This window comes from Pinus tabuliformis, chromosome J, assembly GCF_031772625.1.
Source record: "Pinus tabuliformis cultivar Carrire ecotype Pingquan chromosome J, CPIR1, whole genome shotgun sequence".
Lineage (NCBI taxonomy): Eukaryota > Viridiplantae > Streptophyta > Pinopsida > Pinales > Pinaceae > Pinus > Pinus tabuliformis.
This window is the reverse complement of record NC_142295.1, coordinates 1,473,664,220-1,473,672,726: the sequence shown is the minus strand read 5'-3', so window position 1 is coordinate 1,473,672,726 and position 8,507 is coordinate 1,473,664,220.

Sequence of the window (8,507 nt, the reverse complement as noted above, 5' to 3'; positions counted from 1 at the left end):
TTCACTAAGCCTCTTGGGAAGGCAAAATTTTAGTTTTGTAGAAGTAAGTTATTTGTTGTAGAAAATCAAAATTATATTGTAAGCCTAGCTGAGACTTAGACCAGCAGGCATGTCAATTAAGAGTAAGTTTACATTGTCTTATATATTTGTTATATGGTTGGAATTAAGGGGGAGTGTTGGAAGGAATTAATTCCAACTACCCACCATTATTACAGCGGCTGGATTGATCTAGAATTCAACAGATGTTTTAAATGGAGTTTCTAGAATTCATTGACAATGGGAAAGCTTCCTGAAGAAGCCACCACCCCATCAAACTCCAGAACCTTCTCTGTCATGTATAAATACCTGTTTAATCAGTGAATGAAGGCAAGTTCCAAGTTCAAAGTTCTGTGTTTAAGTGTTTAATTCTGTGCTCTCTGATTAATATGTCATAGGTTAAAATAAAATCACATCTCCCTCAAGTTACCACGTTCAAATAATATCAAGTCTCCCCTCGAGTTAACAATCAATACTCTCCCTCAAGAGTCGAGACAAGCCTCAATCCAGATATGAAGGGATCCCATAAAGCTTTTTTGGATTAAAAAGCTAACAATTACACCAAAAGGTGCAAAGAAACATCGATAAGAGGAGTGGGGAATGTGGAAGGCAATAATCAAGCGAAATATATAGATAATGAAATGCAATCAAAATTTGAGTTTCTATATATCTTCTAAAGAATGTAACAAGAGGTTAAATTTAAGAAGAAAGTTACACTAACATAAATGTCCTAGAACAATGGCAATCCTTGCAGGCACAAGGTACATAGTAGAGGAGTTCAATTTCTTTGGGTTTTTTTAAAATGACATGAAATAAATTTTGAACACAGGAATTATGAGGTACCTACAAGCTAAAGATATTACTGGTATTTGGGAGAAAAAGCTTTTATTAGTAAACAATTATGAAGACGAACAAAACTCAGATTACAAATAAAATTGTTGTATCAATGAATGTTGTGAAAGTACTTGTGAAAAGCATTGTGATCGGGACAACGGTTTTTAATGAAATCAAAGTAAAATATTTTACTTATGGGAAATGTGTTTTGATTAAATAATAAAAAATATGTTATAATTGTTTTTTACTTTGAAGTATAAGTTTTTGGATTAATTTGATAGTATTTTTTTTTCTCTATTTCTATTTTTTAGTATGAATTAATTATTTGTGATTACAATTTATTTAAGTAAATATATTGTTAGATCATATTTAATTTCATAAATTGATATTTATATTGTTTTATCTACTTTTAAATATAAATTTATTTTTGTTAAATATTTAGAAGAATCAAATAGATATTGAATTAGAAATTATTAGATATTTAAACATCAAATTTTATATATATATATATATATATATATACCTTAATTAATGTTTTGTATCTTTTTATTCTTTTTTATTTTAAATTTTTTCCATTTTGAATATAAAACGGTTATGTAATACATCTCATATATGTATTTGTATTTTTTTAAATGCAATTAGAAATAATTAATTGACCTTTCATAATCATTATAAATTATGACTATAGCAACTATCAATAATCAACAACTTTAAAGTTTTAAAACTTTGTGGACCTGATGAAAATTAAAGAAGGAAAGATGTTCATCATTTTCTAAAAGGACTGTAAGGTTATCTTATGTGAATCCAAAATCACATCTTCGTGGAAAGTCAGTGATAAAGACCAACATTGGAAACACTCATGTGCTAGTTCCTTTTTCCTTTTTTCGTAGTATTTGTTCCTTTTTTTTTAGAAAAATTCCAACAAAAAAAGCAATTGCAGCAGATATTCATCCCTTTATTTTCTTTATTTAAATCAAATCCAATTGGAAAAGATCTTTCATCAACATGTGTAGGGTGTTCATAAGTTTTTCTTCGAAGAGGAACTCACGAAAACATCTCCATGGACATTGTCTATTCTATTAACGATAATATTAAGAATGCATGATTACGTGTATGTAAGAGTCAAAGCTTTCAAAAATGGAATGCATGATTATGTGTATGTAAAAGTCAAAGCTTTCAAAAATGTGTATATTTCAGTGGCTTACAATAAAATTGTGAAAGGGTAAGAAGTTGCAAATTTGTTACTTGAAAAGGTCTTGGTGCATTTTGGGGATTTCAAAGAGTGTTATTTATAATACAAATAATAATGTATTTCTGAGTGAATTTTAGATTAAATTGCAAGATAATTTGATACTAAAAAAAAACTAGTGCCTTTCACATACATATTCTTAGTGGATAGAGTTGGTGAATATGGATTTATTTTATTTTTTGCAAATCCACTATCAAAAATATCCAAAAACTTAAGATAAAAATTTGATTCATATGAAACACCTATGAGAATCTCTTTTTAAAATTTGTTTTAGATATTTAACACCATTGTCATTTAATATTGTATATAAACATTATAAAGGAGAGGTAAAAATCTTATTTGATAAATTGAAAGTTGTAAAGTTCATAAATAAGATCAAAGAATTCACATACATGTTCAAATAAAGTTGAAAAAATATAAGGAGATCTTCCATAGTTTTCTATGGTGACTTTGAAAAAAATATAAGGATATCTTCCTTAGTTTTCTATCGTGATTTTTTTTTAGAGTAACTGAAATTTGTATTTTTTTTTAGAGTAACTGAAATTTGTATACAAAACATAGGAAAATATTTTTTTTAACAAAAACCAGAAGTGAATGGAAAAATTTAGGCCTAGTTTTTTCCCTTTAAGATTCAACTCTAGGAATCATCAAACAATAACCTTGAAGCTACAAATCACAAACAGAGAAATGTATAATTCCTTACCTCAAAGCCATTATACGGTATTTAAAGGTTGCACTATTCTTTATATTGTTATTCACGTGGGAACCGATTTGGGTTCGCTTTGTCGATGATTTGAATGTCGAAATCGCCATAACTAGAGCCTGAATGTAGAGAACTATTATTGTTGTAGTTATAGTATTTAATCCCATGTGTCTTGTCACGATCGTGAGGCTTTGGAAGGCAAATATATGTCAATTTGCACTCTGGCACCCCTTCAAATATATATATATATATATATATATATATATAATATATAATATATAATATGTTTGTTGCATCTTATTTATCTGTGTATATAATGTTTGTTGCATCTTATTTATCTGAAATTCTAATCTTAGATATCTGTTACTAATTTTCATATCCTAGTTTCTGTGCATGCAGAGCTTTCTAGATTTAGTTATTGAGCTAATAGGTAGATTTTCCTAATAAATTTTCATTGCTTTTTCTGGAGCATTGATCCAACAAGCTACATTTCTTTTTAAACCAGTTGTACCAATTGTACAATATTTGGCACTATAAGGGAGAAAATTGGACTAATATTGTTTTTAGAGACAACTTGGTAGACTCCATCTCTAAAAGATTCAGCATATCGACCAAGCTCAATATTTCCTGAGCTAATAAATTGAGATTTGGAATAATGTACATTAATCTTGAGGTATTTTTCACATTCTAAAATCATAATTTATTTTTCATTGGGTGAACTTTTTCATCAACTGACCATTAGGGCACTCCAGAGTTGTGAGTTGGGCCAAATTGATTCTAGAAGTTTTAACAATTGTGTGTTCTAAACTTTAAGAATTCAATTTGAACCCATTTTAGACCTTAAAATTAGCCTAAAAATGAATAAAAACACTAGAAAATTCCCAAACAAAAAAATTGACAATGTTAAAATCTATTGGGAAATGTCCCCAAAAGATAACCTGCACAACATATGACAGAGGATCATACAGTATCAGTCTCCATTATTGATTTCAATAAAGAGATAATGAGGGAAATTCACAGGATTCCCCCACTGCCAAATGCTACATGTATGAAGAATTTCACAAATATTTGGGCATTTCTATGTGAGGTTGGGGCAGGACAACATTGTTCACCTCAACTAATTTTAGGCCTTCATTTCACCATCCTCCTTAAAAAAAAATTAACATGCAGCCTGGTCAAGTCACAAATGTTCCTGTTGACCCTCAATTTTTTCTAATTTGATTCTCAGGAGGATGCACCACTTAATTGACAAGTCACAAATATTTAGGCATTTCTATGTGAGGTTGGGGCGAGAAAACATTGTTCACCTCGACTAATTGTAGGCCTTCATTTTCACCATCCCCCTTTAAAAAAAAAATTAACATGCAGCGCGGTCAAGTCACAAATGTTCCTGTTGACCCTCAAATTTTGTCATTTTTGCCTATCCTAAATCCATCCATTTACCACCATATTCCATCCTATTTCACTTACATATGCTTCATTTTAATCTTATTTTGCATATTCAGGTAACTAAATTAAGTTTTTCAATTTTTAGAAATTTTTGTAAAAATTGGGTTTTAAGAGAATCAAATTGGTCAATGACCATTTACCACCATATTCCATCCTATTTCATATGTTAAGGCATTTTTTATGCCTTAACATGGTCATTGACCAATTTGATTCTCAGGAGGATGCACCACTTAATCAACGTTGTCGCCACCACGAAGGCCATGGGAGGGAAGAGGAGGAGGAGGAGGAAATGGAGAGAGCAAAAAACCTTCTAAATACTTGCAACATCCACGAACCCCCACCTTGATGCAATATCCAACGCCGCTCTCATAAGTCATTCAATCAATGCTCCCAATTATTGACGAGCATATTTAATTCGTATTGTTGAGTGCATGAAGATACAGTTCAACCATCAATATAATGTGGCTATGCAAAAAAAATCGTTCATTTCTGTTACTGCTATGCAATTCTCATGCCAATTATGCATTTAATTCATTCATTGTTTTACTAGTGGTCTGTGGACAGCGTATTTCATGATGGACAATAGTTTCTGCATTGGGAAAATCATCAGGAATTTCGTCGAAGTGACTTACTGGAACCTGGGGTTGTTTTTTGTTGCATGGCTTATTTTCACTTGATCTTTTACCTCTCTAGGGAAAATAAAAAATTGAATGGAAATTTGCAAACTCAATCTTATGCGTCTCAAATTGGAGTAGATATCTGGGCAAAGATCTTAAGTGGTTTCAAGCAACAAGTAAGGGAATTCTGAGAGTTATTGGATGGAAACAAATCTAGATCTTTGCTTTCTAGTAAAGGGACCCCTAATGTATTGAAGCTTTCATTCTAAAATATGAAATACCCAGTGTATGTGAATAGTCACCCAAGAAATTGCGTACAATACAATGGTGTACAATATAGTGGTGTTGCTGACATATGGGACAAATGAATGAACGAAGGAATTGTTGGGTCAATTTACTAAGTAAACTAACACATGTGTTTTACTTGTCAATCTGGGTTTGTAGACTTGGAAGCACGTCCAAAGTATATGGATTTCAGGTAAATTCAATTTCGGAAGGCAAGGCTCGAAAGTTAAAAGAAATGGAAATGCATATTACAAATAAATTCTAATTTTAAAGCAACTAAATAGTTTCTCTTCTATCTTTGAAATGAAGATTCATCCCTAGTGATCATTCTAAATCATGGACAAGGGTTTAAGAAGATCCTTGTGATGGCATACCCTCCTTCTCTAAATGATTTCTTTAACATCATGTTTTGTTTTGCAAATGGATTTTGTAGTTAATGAGTTTTTGTTAGTTGGTTGGGGGTTTTGTTTTGGGAATCTACCTTACTAATTTTTGTCTAAATGTAAATAACCATAATGAAAATGTTTTTGTTTTTGTGTTTTGTTTAAATCTTCATATTTTGACTAAATCTGAATGTGCTTTCCCAACAATGATGCCAAAAATGTAAGGTCAATTTACTAAGTAAACTAACACATGTGTTTTACTTGTCAATCCGGGTTTGTAGACTTGGAAGCATGTCCAAAGTATATGGATTTCAGGTGAAGTCAATTTAGGAAGGCAAGACTACAAGGTTAAAGGAAGTGCATATTACAAATATATTCTAAGTTTTAAAAGACTAAAAAGTTTATGGTTCAAGATGCAGCAAGCAAGAGAAGAGGCTCCTAACTTAGGAGGTCTTGGTTGTCCTTCCTCACAGTATTGTCCCCAAGAAGAGAAACTAAAGAGAAGTGGTTTGTAATGTGTAGATAGCAAGAGAAGAGGCTCCTAACTTAGGAGGTCCTGGTTGTCCTTCTTCACAGTTTTACTCCAACAACATTACAATTGCATCAAATCATAAACTGGAATTCAAGAAACAATTCAAGAAATGCTAAAGGATGATTTTTAGTTGTGATTCATAATTTGATAGAAAGAGAATTTAACTTAAATCCTTGGTTGTCCTTTCGTACACAAATTATATTTTAAACCAAAATCATCCAAAAGTCATATAGAAATCATAACACATCTAAGTAACTGAAACAAGAAATATTGAATCAAAACTATGCTAATTTATACAAAATTTAGCCAAAGTGCACTTAGCTTGGTATAGGGGCCCTCCAACCTTGCCTTGTACGCTTGAAGAACTCTTTAGCGACAGCGAACTTGATAAAAACACTCACAACATGAACAACAGTAGAGCAATAGAACTGATTCTTCAAACTATCTCAAAAGTCTCCAATAGTCTCAATACAAAATTACACTAAATTACACTTTGAATGGTTTATGAACTGTGTTTAAATAGGCAAACCATAAACAAACTTTGCTATAATGGCTCTAACAGCATTATCCATCCTAATCCATCCATACGGGTCGAACTCATTAAGTCTGGTTCACAAAATCAAGAAAATCCACAAAATAAGAAATCTGCCCCTTTTTAATAGGGATTTTTGAATGACAGGTTAAGTTTGACCAGCATTGACCAGGCCTGTGTTTGCTCAGTTTGACCGAACCAATAGGTGTTCCTCCATCCATGGTTCCGAAGCTTTCCAAATATCCACTCAGCTCTCGCCCAGGTGTCCTGCACATATGATTTTAACAGAGCTATTATGGGAATTTTTAATGTAGTTCAAATTTACTCTTAAAACCCAATTTTTACAAAAAATTCTAAACATTGAAAAACTTAATTTAGTTACCTGAATATGAAAAATAAGATTAAAATGAAGCATATGTAAGTGAAATATGATGGCATATGATGGTAAATGGATGGGTTTAGGATAGGAAAAAATGACAAAAATTGAGGGTCAACAGGAACATTTGTGACTTGACCGGGCTGCGTGTTAATTTTTTTTTGAGGATGGCGAAAATGAAGACCTATGATTAGTTGGGGTGAACAGTGTTTTCCCACCCCAACCTCACATAGAAATGCCTATCGGTGTAAAAATAGATAAATATATATTTGTAGAGAGATATTTGTGTACATGGGCATTACTCTCCATATCACATGTTTAGTTTCAGTGTATTACAAAATCAAGATAAGGAATTGAACCATGAAATTAGGTTGGGCTCAAAAGAGGTTGGGGTTCACGGACAAATTAAATAATGTAACTTTAATATGCATGAAAAAATTCCATGTGGATAGGTGTCCACCATTTTTATGCAAATACTTTCTTAAATTATGGTGAGTAGTTATCCACATGGCATTCTTGCATAAAAAATGGTGGGCAACCATCCACATGGCATTATATTGTTTAGTTATGAAAATTGGTGAATATAATTTTTTTTAGATTTTTTATTTTTTAATATAATTTTTATATCTCATAATTCAATTTAGAACCACATAAAAATGGTCATTGACCAATTAGAACAAACAAAAACAAAAACAACAACAACAACAATTTACATTTAATAAATAAATAAAATAAAATTTAAAAATATTTAGTTTTTTCAAAACTTTAACAAGTGTTGTGTAGTAGCTAGTACCTGTCACTAATTACGTTGTAAGGTGTTCCCCTCTTAAATTAACTCCCCTCTTATCACACTTGTCTTGCTATGATCCATTGATTGAGATGTTAGACGATTCAAATAGTTGCCATCGTTGGATTAAACATATAGTTATAACTGAAACAATATTGATCTTTCCTGGTTGAAACCATATGAAACCCACTCCTCGGAAACCCAAATCAGCGGATGATGCCCCTCCTCAGAAACTCAGAAACCCAGCTCAACTGATGCTCGATGCCCCTCCTCGGAAACCCAGCTCTTTCCCTACTGAAGGAAACATTCTTGCTCAATGCCCCTCCTTGGAAACCCAAATCAGCGGAGTCCCAGCCCTCATTTCAAGAGTCCTCGCAATAGGAAGAAAAAGTCTCAGGAAGAGGATATTAACAATGGGCTCAATTCTCCTTCTGTTGCCATTGCTGGAGAGAACCATGATCCTAATTTTAGTGCGAAAACATCTAATGGGCCTGTGAAAATCTCTGGTGGGTCTCTGAAATCCAATATTTCAGAAACACCTTCATTGGCTAATGCTTCTGGGATTCATTCATGTAAATCTAGGAGATCTGTTGCTAACTACCCAAATTGGGGTTTAGTCAATTTCTAGGCTCAACCCCGCAAATTCCTTCCTGAAAAGAGGCATGAAAGGCCCAATAAGGAACCCGTTGAATGAAAATGCAGTGAAAGGAAAGTAGATGGAGAT